The sequence below is a fragment of the Labrus mixtus genome, chromosome 22 (assembly GCF_963584025.1).
Source record: "Labrus mixtus chromosome 22, fLabMix1.1, whole genome shotgun sequence".
Taxonomy (NCBI): domain Eukaryota; kingdom Metazoa; phylum Chordata; class Actinopteri; order Labriformes; family Labridae; genus Labrus; species Labrus mixtus.
The window spans coordinates 6,708,289-6,721,779 of record NC_083633.1 but is presented as its reverse complement, the minus strand read 5'-3'; the positions used below and the strand labels follow the sequence as shown (position 1 = coordinate 6,721,779).

The following is a 13,491-nucleotide window of genomic DNA, read 5'->3' as shown; positions in this document are numbered from 1 at the left end:
AAGATGAAAAGATGATAGGTTAAGGGGAAGAATACAGAATAAATCACCAGGATAAAATGAGAAGCGGGTATATGAGAAAGACGGTCAGACTGTTATCTTATTTGATCTGTGGTGATGTGTGCTGTTTCTTTTGCTCTCCTTAACTCCAGGCAGGCGTATCAGAGGACCCACGCTTTATTAGTTTGTATGGAAACAGACAAGGACACATGGAGGGAACGAGAGCAGAGGAAACAGCAATGACAGTATCTTTTTTTCTTTTTTTTTCTTTTCACCTCCCTCGCAATCTGAAATGTCTTTTTCATTGCCGTGGGAACAGGAGTGTAAAACATCTGCACTGGTGAGCAACAGGGAGACGTGTAAATGTGCAGAAACGATTTCATTGTAAATCATGACTCACATCAGCTGTTAATGCTGCAAGGATTCTTTTTAGTAAAAAAAAAAACATGAGAGTGAAAAGCAGCAACTATCATAACTAAACACTAACGCTACTGTAGGTAGGTTACAGCTGGTGGCAGCCTCCTGGTGTTGGAAAATGCAGCCAACATGCACGTGCAAGAAAACTGCAGTTCCTCAAGTGTCCACTGAAGGCTGGCTGCAAAAGCCCCGGAGGTCCCATCAACACCAGTATGACCACAGAGGCCCAGTATGACAGCAGCCTGGTTCAGAAATAGGTTTTGATCTGAATAGCTCGTCTCCATTGGTGTACACTGTAGAGGCAGTGAGGTTTTTTTGTTTTTTTTTTGAGAAGAGTTGAGAATAATTATAATAGACTCACAGGCGAGGATGTTGCAATTTTGTGCCAGTAGGCCAAAGGCCTGCCTCAGCTCTACGTCCAGGTTCACTGAAAGTTAGCTAGCATTTCAAGCATGGCGAGAAGTTGTGCTTCAGAAACCAAATGGTGACATCACTGAGACTACAGCCATGTTTTATACAGTCCATGGGAAACAGACTGGCAGGTCCTGATACTTTATGACACTGTGATGAGGATGTGTAGTTTCATATTTGCATACGTAAAGAGTTCATACTCAGTCAATCTGTGTTACAGACGACACAAGGAAGTATTTCTTTACAGAATTTGTGAACGCTGTACTAAAGTATAACTTCACAAGATGCTCCACGTTCTTCATTTTCGTACAGACGGCTGCTGCTCTTCTGATATAGGGCCCAACTGTCGACTAAAATAACAACTATATTCTCATACATTTACAACTCTCTTCTCTTGGGATTTTATCCACTTAAATTTATGACTTTAATCTCGAGATCCCCCTTAATGTGGCCCTAATACTCCATCGTAAAAAACACTTAGAGTGATTACATGTTATCATTCATCTATGACCTCTGAGGATGAACTATAAGTTTATCCAGAGAACACGTCCTGTATCAGAAACACTTGACCATTGTTTGATTCAAAGTTTAATGATGAGGTTTTCATTTTTTGATAAAGACTGGTTGATGATGACTCCTGTATCATGTTGTGTATTGTTGCCAGATTCTTACCCATATGCTGCCTGATTGAAATACATTTCTAAAAGAGGCTGCTTATTATCTAAAAACTGTGTGTTAGCTTAATAATGCAGGACCTGGATTAGCTAACAGCTGAGTGATCGTCTCTTTAAATACAAATAAAACAACATGTATATTTTTTTAGTCTTTGCTCTCCTAGTCAACAGTTACTGCCACCTCATCATATCGTTGTGCATCTCTGTGTTATCAGATGTCTCTCAGTATGACTCAGACTCACCTCCTTCTCTCTTACACATGCAAACACACACACACACACACACACACACACACACACACAGACAGACACAAAACAACAGACTTGCAGCGGCGTATAGCTCCGATCACAACGTCCCCGACACCCACACGGAGTCTAACTATTCCTTCCTTACATCTCAGTTATCGCCTGCCCTCAAACACTTCCTCTGGGAGTTGGACAGCTGTTATCTTTGGCCGCCAATGTCACTGTCGCACAAGTAATAGGAACCTTGTGCTCGCTTTCAGCCCCCCCCCCTCCCCCCTCCCCCCTTCAGCTTCCCCCCATCCATCAAACAGAGGAAGTTTTCAGAGAGAGCAATCAATATAAAATGAAACCCTGTCTAGCTTGTCGGATTCCCATTTCTTCCTTCCCCCTTCTAGACCTCGGTATTCAGATAGTGGCACGAGTGCTGTCGATAAGCCCCGGGACGGCCTCGGTTATCTGAAGCACAGCTTACAGCTTGTCAAGTTCTGACCCTCAGCTTGTCAACAGGAATCCTGAGAACGTGTCAGGGAATACAGGTGTTTCACAACCAACAGGAGCTCGTAGCAGGAAGATAAGGAGCCATCTGTTCTTCCTTTTTTTCCCTGCTTCCTACTTTTTTCAAAGTGTCGCAGAAGAATCGATTGCTTGGACACATTATCTCTACCATAATACCTCTAGTATGTTTAATACTCTGTTCAACGTACAATATGTTGAATTTTATTCAAAATTGACTAAACCTATGTCATATTTTTTTTCTTTCAATACTTACAATACCTCAAATATTTCCAATATTTACAAAGTAATGACAGAGCCACCATGACGGACTCAACATGTTTATCGTTGCCAAGGAAACGGGAACTTTTAATAGGTTGTTGCCAAGGAAACAGGAACTGCTACTGAAAGCTGCCGTACTGTAGCTGTATGTGCTGCTGTGATAAAAACGTCATGTAGTTTACACTTGGATAAATCGTCGGTAAACATGTTCTCTTCCTCAGGTCGGTGTCGCCCGTTCGTCTTCACTATGGTCAACGCACAGAGTTCATTTTCATCGGGGATGGGTGGGTGGGGGGTTGGAGTAGCAGAGAGAGCTCCCATGATTCCCGGCCAGCCTCAACATCATCTTTTGTTATTGTATTGATTAAGAGCCCCCTGGTGGCAGAATCTACACCCTGTGCCTTTAATGCTCTCATTTTGAATTCCTGTAGATTGTTGAAGAATTGAAGAGTTATAGGTCATTTCAAAACACCACTCATTGGAGAGCACTTTGAAATAGTCAAGAAAACCAGAGAGGTGCACCTTTTTTTCTACTTGAAATCTGTCCCCTTCTACAAGATGATCTATTGTAGCAAATCATCATAAACATAATATATCTCAGAACACAAAACAAATAGAGCAGGTCTAGACAGTACTCTTTGTTATTGTCTTTAAAAGGGGAACAACATATATCCACCATAAGCAAGCATTTGGCCACAGTGTCAACAGTAAGCTCTCTTCAAACAGGTAGACACCTCGGGCAGGACCAGACTTGAGCGTCTGCTGCAACAAGATGCACAGAGTAAGTAGGATAGGGAGAGAGGTAGAAATAGAGAGATGGAAGGAGACAAACTAAAAGAGACGAAGGCAAACAAGGAGACACACACAAGGCAACTAGGTATGTCTGAGATGAGTTGACTTAACGGTTACATGTCGTCACCCTCGCTAGTCTGCACCATAACTTATTACTAGCATTTATCAATGTCGGCCCTCAGTGCTGGTAAATGTTGTGTCCAAGCTGTAACTCAGCCAACCACCACTAGGTGGACTGTTGCACCTGCTAACGGTCCCGCTCTCCTCGCTCTACTGCCCCAATGTAAACAAGTGGATGGAAGGTTTTTTGTGCTTCTATTAAACTGGACTATATAGCAGAAATAGAGCTACAGCACTCCAAACTGACTCCTTCATTGACTTTCTATCAATATTGAATCAAACTGCCATCTGCACTGCCTGCACCAGCTGTACAATCGTCTCTCGTGGCGGACTTGTGAGAGCCGCGAGGCTGGGGCGGGCAGCAGTGCAGCCTGGGTCACAGGGTCATGGCTGCGGTATGCTCTCTCCAGGGCCGGGGAGAGGTGCTGCTCTGCCAAAACCCCTCCGAGATCCGGTCTGCCGGCCTCAGCCATCTGCACAGAGCCCAAAGGAGGAAGCAACAAGGGGAGCAGAAGGGGTGGAGGAGGAGGAGGAGGAAGAAGGGGGCCTAAACAAACGTGTCCCACAACGCACTTTGGCAGGAAGCAATCCAGCGTGGGCTCCGTTTCAGCACAGGAAACTTCCTGCGGTAAGGTTAGAGAGTGACGCCGGGCGGTTTATTAACAGAAAGATGCAAGGCAGGCATGAGTAAAAGGAAGAGCGGAAACAGAAAGTAAGGAGTGAAGAGAGCAGCAGAGGAAAGTGTTTTACATTGGGGAGAAAAAGGAAGGAGGATACGGTGAATTAGCAGGAAGAAGAGGATTAAACAAAGAAGAGAGAAAGGCAAACAGAAAAGGAAACGGAGATTAAGGAAGTACTAAAAAATATTCACAAAATGGGACATTCAGCTCAGCTCAGATTTCCTGCACATATTTGCTTCTTTTGACTTCTTCATGCTTCCTCTTAGATGTAAACTTGTTCAGCCTGCAAGCTTCCTCATGTTGTCAACTCAAATCAGCCCTTATACTCATGAGGCAACCCCAACATAATATATGGAACACAACCTTTTGATATGATGAGATATTTTAGGGCTCTGCTCAGTCTTTTGCAGACCTGTGTTGTCACTTCTTGAGGTCAACCACAGCTGCAGCCATTCATACAGCATTTCACATGTACACCTCCACCCTAACATAAACTTAAAGCTCCTGCGAGAAACGTTTGGTTTGCGTTGATTTTGGCGCCTCGTGTGCTCAAAGCGGCAATGATGTCTGCTTTCTTTTATCAACTCGTAACTCGCTGTAAATCTTTACTGTGGAACATGTAAACAAAGACTGATTTTGGCAGCGAGCCATAACTCACTGACACCTACCCAGAGGCACTTGTTCCAAACATGATGGTCTTGTTTGCTTTAGTAGGTAACATGGGGACTTCAATAGGAATTCCAGTTTGTTTCTTAAACGGTAAGTGTGGACAGCCAGCGTGCAATCATGCACGATATCTAACGCTAGCGTGCGGTTACGACAGTGAAATCCAGTCTCTCTCTCTGCATTGATGTTTATTCAAAGCTGCCAAAACCATGACAGCTGTAGTTAAATCTTGGAGATTTATATGCAGCTTGTCCCAGCTGATCATTTGAGACTCCAGTTTTAAAAATCGGAGCCAAAATCAAGTTAGTTTCATGTGTTGTATCTCATATCCTTCCTTGAGCTAATACGTGTGTTCCTATTGGTTGTTTTTTCTATCAAAGCATCTAGAGATTCCAGCAGGTTACAGGAAGAAATGTAAGTTTATAAGTCCCTGCCTTTCTTGAATCATATCTGGTTCACACCATCTGCATGAGTGTGTGTTTGTGTGTGTTTTCTGAGTAGTATTTACATTGACTTAAACCCTCACGAACGACAGCAGCAGGATCCCGAGCCCTTAACTAAACCGTGGGCTCCTAATCCGCTCTGATGACACATAATTTTCACTCTGTGGATTCTCAGGCCCCCGCTCCTGCACGACAACACACAAATGCAACACACAGCGCACGAGTTGCCAAGGCAACTCATAAGCGCTTGGGATGAATGAAGAGAAGAGGAGGATGAGATCACTGGTATCTTGTTTCCTTGTTGCGGTACAGAAGCCCTCAACTTCCCCTCGCAGCCAGACGAGTTAATGAGGTCCGTCCTGCTGGGAAGCTGAAAGGTCCGGTCCGGTTTCGCAGTTTCTCTCTTCATGTCTGACTAACACTCACACCACTGTCAATGTAAATGTGCCGTTCACACAACAGAAAACGGCTGCCCCGTGAAGCATGATTAAAAACTGGGTTGGACTGTAAACCCTATCTCACAGTTTTAGAGCAAACATTGTGCTAACAGCTGTGTCAGATTTCAACAGGTGAACAGACAGGGTTAATTCCATCTGTCTGTATATGATTGGGATCTGATAGTTTTGTCGCTGATCGCTGCTGTTTGAGGTTATTTGTCTTTGTTGGAAACATTTGAACCGATTAGTCATTTCTGCACTCGTGCCAGCTCCAGTAAGCATCCAAAAAGGTTAGTGATAAAAACATGAAACCTGTTTTGCTTCTGTGGAATTGTCACATTGGCATTAGTTGGGTGTGATACGCTACAGTTACAATCTTATGGCTTAGAAGATGCACTTTCATAAATCACATTGCAACATCAACATGAGTGTTTCCACTCGTTATCGTCACAGTTAGCTGTAATATAACGGTTAAAATTAACTTAAAATATTGGTATGTAGTGAAGCATCGCAACATGTTTCAGTATTTCATATTCATATTTCGGTTTACTAGCAGCTATTTGTATTGGCCCACAACCCCACAACAGGTTATTATTCAGCCAATTTAGCTATTCAATTTTAGCCATTTTTCTGCCATATCTGTGGTAAGTTGCCATTTCAGCTTTCAAAGTTGCTTAGAGTTCCCTCAATGCTGACCAAAACACAGATTTATAAACCTTATTTAGATGGCAATATCATTTAATGAATTTCTCAAAAAATAGAAATCTTACCAAATGCTTGAACAGCATGATTATTTCATGTTTTTGTAAAAGTCTGACGGAGTTGACAAAAATCTGGGACACAACTTTAACCTGTCAAAACCTAAATAAAAAATACATTTTAAAATGTAGATGACTAAAATAGGTTTTGTAGTTTGAAGATTTTAAAAGCTTTTGACACATTTTTAAATAGTTTAAAGTTTAATGTTGTTGTCTGGGACAAGGGTGTTTTCTAGCATAGGGCAGGTTTAGACATTTAAAAAGTAGAAACCAGAATCAAAAATTTGTTTTTTCAAATTTGTTTCATATATAAAACTATTTGAAGAAGATATTCTCATTAAAACACAAGAGGAATACGTGTGTTCTTAAGTGATACTGTCAAGCTTGTTTGCCTGGAAAAGTATTTGTCCAAATTCTCAAGAATGGGTGATAATCATTATTAAGCCTTACGTAATGTGATTTTTATGTGCTCAGCTTTTCAAGTGCGTCAAACATTAACGAACATTTTCTTTCGTAAGACTGGAACAAAACTGTATTTTGAGTCATAGTGGGATCTGAAAGTCTTCGATATTGTCTTCTGTCAGAAACTCCTGACTCTCAGGAGTCTAAAATTACACAAAGACACAAGCGATGCACATTCAAATCTCAGACTGTTGATTTCAGCCTAGCCTGATCTGACTTTACTATAACTAAGTAAACAAAAAAAAAGCATTGCTGCATTAGTGTGCATGGGACTTTGCTCTCAAAACTCAAAGCTCCTTAGTCACTCAGTTCTTCAGTAAATGTTTGTCTTTTCTCTCGACGCAGAAGTAGGCGGATATTGGACTTGCTATCTCAATAAAGAAAACGTTTTTTCTTTCTCCAGACAGAGGAGGCGGAGGAGGAGGAAGAAGGAAGGAGGAAGGAGGTGGAGAAGGAGGAGGAGGGCTGACTGTGACCTTCTGACACCCTGACTCAGGGACATGTGGGTATGAGAGCAACACATTTCCACAGCTAATCCTCGCACACTATTCACTCCCCTCGCTTTGTGTGTGTCTCTGTACATGGTCAGGTGGGTGCGGCAGGGGAAAATCCACCTCCGCGCATGCAAACTTTTACTTTTTTTTTTTTTTTCTAAAGAACAAACCCCCACACCCGCCCTTCTCTCATATTCATCCTCTGCTTCCTCCACCGGCATGCATGTGCCTGTCCCCCGTCCAGCAAATCTGGACTCCATCCAGTCAAAACAAACATCATCACAGACAGATCATCAATCACACGGAACTTTTATGGCCAGGAAGTAGCACGACCTGTTTTTGATAGCTTGTTGTTGAGTGCGGGAGCAAGCCGGCTCTTGTAGGTTAGTTCCTGAAACCAGCGTCAACTGCCACTCTTCCTTTTGTTTGGGAGCCAACTTTTTTTTTCTTCTCTTTTTCTGGAAATGGTGAAGCTTCAAAGACATTTGTGTGTTTCAGACAAGCAGGGGCATTCTGATTTAGCTAACACACACACACACACACACACACACACACACACACACACACACACACACACACACACACACACACACACACACACACACACACACACACACACACACACACACACACACACACACACACACACACACACACACACACACACACACACACACACACACACCCTATGAGCACCCTTTGTTTTCTTTACATTTGAACAAAGTGACGTCAGCATTTTGTGCAGCGTAACACTTGAGTGATCAATTTCTGATGAAAAGCTCCTCTTGCAGTGTTTCACAACCGTTTTGTTTTGATCATCTACTTGGGAAGTCTCATCCCAGATTGCATAATTTGACAACCTGCAAGTTCAACCATAGAACGATTTTCATCGGAATAGTTATCTTGAGTATATCGAAGCATGTAGCTGAATTGGTTTCATTTAGATTCCATGCCCATCAACTAATTTGTTATCGTTATTTGCCGTATCATGTTTAGATCAACATTTTTCCAGAACTTAAAGCTCCTGTGAGGAATTTGTATCAGTTTATGAAACACACTGAAATTCATATGGATGCTTCTTTATGAACTACAAAAGCAAACAAGACCATCAGCATGAAGATGGATTTTTCCTTCAAGGATGATTTTGATGTCTGAGACTGTTGCTGCGGGGTAGGTGTCAGTCGAAGGGAACAGCAGGCTGCAGAAATTTCCTTCGTTTACATTTTCCCAGGCAAAGATTCACTGAGTGATACATTCTTCTGTTAAAAAACAGCTGGATGAACGCAAACTCAGCATTAAAGATGAGCGGGACAGATTTGTCCACAGGGGGGCGCAATCATCAGCAGAAACCACAAGTTCCTCACAGGAGCTTTAAGGCTGGAGATTAACTTGATTTTAAAATCCTCAAAAGTAAAAGCAGCGGGGACACAAGATCCAGTATGCACATGACCAGTAGGGGCAGTATAGAGGCAAAGGGGATGTGACAGAGTCAAGACAGCAGCAGGGGTAAAAATGGCAAAGCGTTTTACAGACGAAGGGTTAGGAGCATGCAGTCACACAGCAAATATGTCAAAGTGGAGATAAAAAGGCAATCAAACATAGCAGTATTCACACCCCAATCCAGGTGACAGTAATCTGCTCGTAACTGTTTGATAACGCTATTAAACAACACACAAAGAAGAATGGTAAATGGACTTGAGCTTGTAAAGCGCTTTTCTAGTATCCTGACTTTTCAAAGCACTTTTACACCACAGGTAACACCTACACATTCACCATACATACACATTCATACACCACAGCCGAGCAGCGGGAGCAACTTGGGGTTAAATGTCTTACCAAAGGACATATCAATATGTGGCTGCAGGAGCCGGGGATTGAACCCAGAGGGTTGAGAGACGACCGACTCTACCACCGAGCCACAAACAGTAGTAACATAAGACGGTGGAGCTCCAAGACCCGCTTGCTTCTTTCATATAGTTATGTGGGGGAAGTTCTAGTTAGTTTGCAGTAGGGACAAAAATGTTGAATGTTTTAATAAATATAAGACGGCATCACCCGGAGGAGCCGATCAGAGAGGGTCATGGACTATCGAAGCTTCTACTTTTTTTCGAGGCTATGTGCGTTTATTCAGTAGAGGACCCCCCCCGTCTCAAGTGTGTATTAAAGGTGTTCAAGCCTCGTCATGATGTCCCGGCCTGTGAGCACATACTGTCATACACAAGTGTCGATAACGACTATGTGACTGCACACTTCATAAATATTGTGAATCTGATTGACGTTGTTTATGTGTCTTTCTCTGTCTTGTGTTCTTTGTATGGAAGTTTAGTTGTTACTGTGGTCACAACTATATACTGGGAATGTAAATAAAAATTTTAAATAATTTATTTTGCTGCATATCAGGCAAATCAAATCAGGCTTTGTGTTGTAATTAATTTCATAGATATGTTTTTTTTTCAACATTGTTTTTGTTTAATGTACCTACTATCACAGGTAGTTCTTAACAACACAAGTTGTAACTTTCTTGTAAATTAGAGAAACCTAGAAGTATGCACTCAGGACTTTTTGTTGCTTTTTTTCTCTGTTGAACTAAATGTGTACCGAACCGAGACCCCGAACCCGAGGTACAAGCCGAAATGTGACCCCTTGACACCCCTAATAACAAGTGTAGCCTATTGTCATGTACAATTACGTTAAAGAAACAGCCAATTGCGTATGTGTACGCAAGGAAAGCAGCAAGTCTATATCTGGCTTAATGAGTTTACTTTAAGGACGAAATGGAAATCTGTCAGACCTTAACTTTAAAAGATTTGTATCATCAAGGTTGGTTACATTTTGCAGAGTTCTTTTCCTTGTGTGTCTCATGCATGTCCCTGTGCTTATGTTTATGAGATCCTTTTGGGTAAATACCCAGCATGCCTTCTTCTTTTTGTCATTCCATACATACCACAGATATAAAACACCTCCTGAGGGGCAGGAAAAAGCCCAAACCAAACCAGACCTTTATCAAAAGAAAGAGGATTTTAGCTTTCTTGACTCTACCAATTAAACACACTATAAGTCAGCTAAACGAGTGTGTGTTCATTGTGACTTTAAGTGTAGCGCACCCCCCCCACCCCCGCCTCTGTTAGCAACGCCATGTGGAGTGTGTCGCGAGCAGGAAGAGAAGGGGGCTGCGCTCAGCTCACTTGGCATGTGAGAACAGTTTCCCTTTCAGAATAGAAAAGAGGGCCAGTTTCAACACACACACAAACACACAGTTACACACACACACAGTTACACACATAACAACAACAACATTTATTCAGGAAGCGCCGTCTGCCCACTCAGGAAATTCCTGAGGACAAGAGCTGCTTCCAGGGGCAGGAAATTTCCCCTCAGAAAGACCAAACACACAGACACACACACACACACACACACACACACACACTGGTCATACCAAACCACACACACACACACACACACACTCATCACACCAAACCACACACACACACACACACACAGACACACATACCTTCTGACAACAATTCCCCCTATAATAAAAAAGGGTTGTAGACAACAAAGAAAGAAAGAGGGACTAAAGGAAGGTGGTGAAGGGGGTTGCATTCATGTACATTAAAACACTCTCTCTCACACACACACACACACACACACACACACCTACGATACCTCTGGCAAGCTTAGCACAAAGACTCAAGATTCACTCATCCACCCACTCATACAAGCATGCATAGTGCAAACCCAGCTGTGAGCGCGCACACACAAACACACTCACATGCACCAAGGAAACCAGCCAGTCTTGTTTCCATGGACATAGATTTTTTTTTTTTTTTTTTAATCATCCGCTAAGATATTTCTACTGTCCTTTGTATTTCCTGTCTGTTTACTGTAAAATAATCCTGGGACGTCTTGTCTTTTTTTTTCGGCCTTTAAATAATTCAGTGTCTTCGTCCTACTGACTAGCTCTCAGTTGCGTCATGCTTTTTTAGTACGTGGGCTCCATGTCGAGCAATGTTGCCTGGATTTTGACTGAATTCAAACCCCTAACAAATCCAGTTCAGCGGCTGGCTGCAGAGCTGCATTATTCTGACAGTTCCCGCGCAAAACCTCCGAGGTCTTTGAGGACACAGAAACATGATAGTGTGACAACACTGCTCTGCTAACGGTTTAAAGCTGTACATTTCTTTGCTCAAACACCAACACTGCCAAGGGCGACGATGGCCTGGCTGTTAGTTCACGCCCCAAGTACAGGGGCTGTAGTCCGCCAAGTGGGCGACCCATGTTGAAGTCCAACCTGCGGCTCCTTTCCCACATGACATTCCCCACTCTCTCTTCCTGATATATACTCTATCCACTGTCGTATCAAACAAAGGCATAAAAGCACCAACATAAATGTAAAAAACTATTAAATATATTCCTTCTGTTTTTTAATGGGTTGAAGAGAGGCTCATTGTGTTTCTCATAGCTGTATGGGGAATATAAAGCAAAGGTCAGTTAGCTTATCTTAGCTTAGCATACTGAATAAAACTAGCAGAAAGCAGCAGGCATGGCTCGGTAATAATCTTCTTTGTCTTACTTTGATGACAGCCAATCTTACAGAGTTACGGTTTGAAATGGGTTTATGACCTGGACCATTTCTTGGCTGGGTGCAGGGACTTCCTGGAGGCTTGTGGTCACAGTGATGTTACTGCCAGGAAGTTGCTTAAACATCAAGATATTTTATGTAGATCTGTAAGCTTTAAAAGCACTAGTAGGGTTTTTTTTTTCTTCTATCGATGCATGGAGCCAAGCCAGCAGTTTTGGCCTTCTTCCTGACTTTGTGCTAAGCTAAGCTAACTGAAAATTACATAATAACCTTAAATAAGAGGGTGATAATGGTGTAAAAGGTTGAACTATACTGTGCAGGTTGTAAGGGATGTTTCAGTATAACTGTGTGCTCTGGGTTTGAACAGTTTTTTTGCAAATCCATCAATAAATCAAGAAGGATTCAAATGGTCAGACACTAATCAGGGTATCTCCTTCTTAAAAAGCCCAACTTACTAAATTGATTAAAGAGCACTTAGCTTTCATGCTCGTTTGAAAAACAATGTTCCTGGAAGTTGGGATTGTTAGTGTTGAGTGCTTCAGGTCACATCGTTATTGTCATTGCTAGCCTGAATGGTTCAACCATGAAGGGGTTCAATCAGCTAGGAAGTGAGAGGTCGTCCAGCAGCCTCAAAAGCCCCATAGAAGAGACATTTTTGGTTTTGACGTAAAAGTGCTTTAAACAGGGAATGTACTGTTAAAAACGTCATGGTTTATTTTTGGAGAGGATGAGACCTCTATGGGTGATTTGTCTTCCATAGAAATATCATAAAGCATGACCATGATGGGTCATTCAAGGATCTGTTTTGTAAAAAAAAAAAAATTTGACATCCCATGCTGTTCCTCCTACATTAACCCAGTGGTTCCCAAATGTTCTCTGTCTCGGCCCTCCATTTGGCAACATATATCTATATACAGCATTCACACGGTTAGTTACGCTCTTTGCTCACAAATTCCTATATTTTAAGAATTTATGTCAAACATTATCTGACAAATCGACAGAATAGAAACTTAAGCGTGACAACAAACACATAAAAAGAAAAAGAAAAAGATGCAAATCTTCTTGTAAGATTTAGACTCTCAGTCCTGCAAACATTTCAATGACTAGTGTGAGCTGCTGATCTTGTCTTTGTTCATTTTCAATGACAGCTTTGATCTGTATTTAGTCCTCATACAGGTAGGTACTGTACATATCTCACACAGGTAGGATGTGGCAAGAGGAAGAAGTGAGTCTCTCTTCATTTTAGGAAAAACATTTCCAAATATTTTTGTTCTCCAGGTTGTGCTATTGGTGTGTTACAGTGAAGTCTGTCTGAAAGGGTTAAAATCCAGCCTGGTAGCATTCTTTAGTGTGAGGAGCAGGCTGCAACTCTCCCCGATCTAATCCACTTCCTCTCCAGGAAATGGAGAAGGCGGATTTCTGCCCACACTGCAATTTCCTCCCTCATTCTTTTTCTTTCTGTCTATTTTTCCCCCTCTCCTCTCCTCTCCTCTCCTCCTCCCTCCTCCCCCTCCTCCTGCTCTCTTCCTTCCCTCTTCC

General features: G+C 42.3%; 1 protein-coding gene across 3 annotated transcripts in view; it reads right to left on the bottom strand.

Moving 5' to 3' along the window:
- etv6 (ETS variant transcription factor 6) overlaps positions 1–13,491 on the bottom strand; it is a 32,639-nt gene that overhangs the window by 10,836 nt on the left and 8,312 nt on the right. The window lies entirely within an intron of this gene.